Source organism: Penaeus monodon, chromosome 31 (assembly GCF_015228065.2).
Source record: "Penaeus monodon isolate SGIC_2016 chromosome 31, NSTDA_Pmon_1, whole genome shotgun sequence".
In the NCBI taxonomy this organism is placed as follows: domain Eukaryota; kingdom Metazoa; phylum Arthropoda; class Malacostraca; order Decapoda; family Penaeidae; genus Penaeus; species Penaeus monodon.
Window position 1 is genome coordinate 29,865,904 of NC_051416.1, and position 532 is coordinate 29,866,435.

Genomic DNA, 532 nt, shown 5'->3' on the forward strand with positions numbered 1-532 from the left:
ATGAGAGGCTTAACAAAAAAAATCATGTTAGAGCCCCCAAATTTAACATGAGAAATGGCGACTGAAAACACCACACATTAATGAGTGCATTTTCCTATTGCAGGGTCTATCACGCTTGTATTTAGAAGACAATCGACGAGCTACCCTGCAGGCAGGCTTTAGCGTAGCTTCTGACCATCACATGTCACTTGTTACATGGACACAAGGCCGAGATGTAACCCTCAAGCGAAGTGTTCAAGCAACCACAGCCATGCTAAGTCCCCCCCTCCTGTTGGGTCTGTAGCAGCCAGCTAGGATCAAGTCCCCTTCCCCCAGCCTGGATCTCATCCTGCTTTGGACAAGAGTGTTGTGCTCGAGTCGCTTCGAATAGCGAGTCGACGGCTCGAACCCGGCCGGGAAGCGGTGGCGGATGGGTGCTTGAGGCAGCTTTGTGGGGCCGACCCCTGTGGCTGCCCGCTGCGGCCTCTCTCCTGCCTCAATTGTCTACACCGTGGAAGAGACAAGTAAATGATGCAAATAACTAATGACAGTA

The 532-nt window shown here is 51.5% G+C and overlaps 1 protein-coding gene across 1 annotated transcript in view; it reads left to right on the top strand.

Annotated features, from left to right (window-relative positions):
- Positions 1-532, top strand: part of LOC119593157 — a gene marked incomplete in the record, with an annotated part of 106,179 nt that overhangs the window by 101,105 nt on the left and 4,542 nt on the right. Inside the window, 1 exon segment of the mRNA XM_037942122.1 lies at positions 104-532.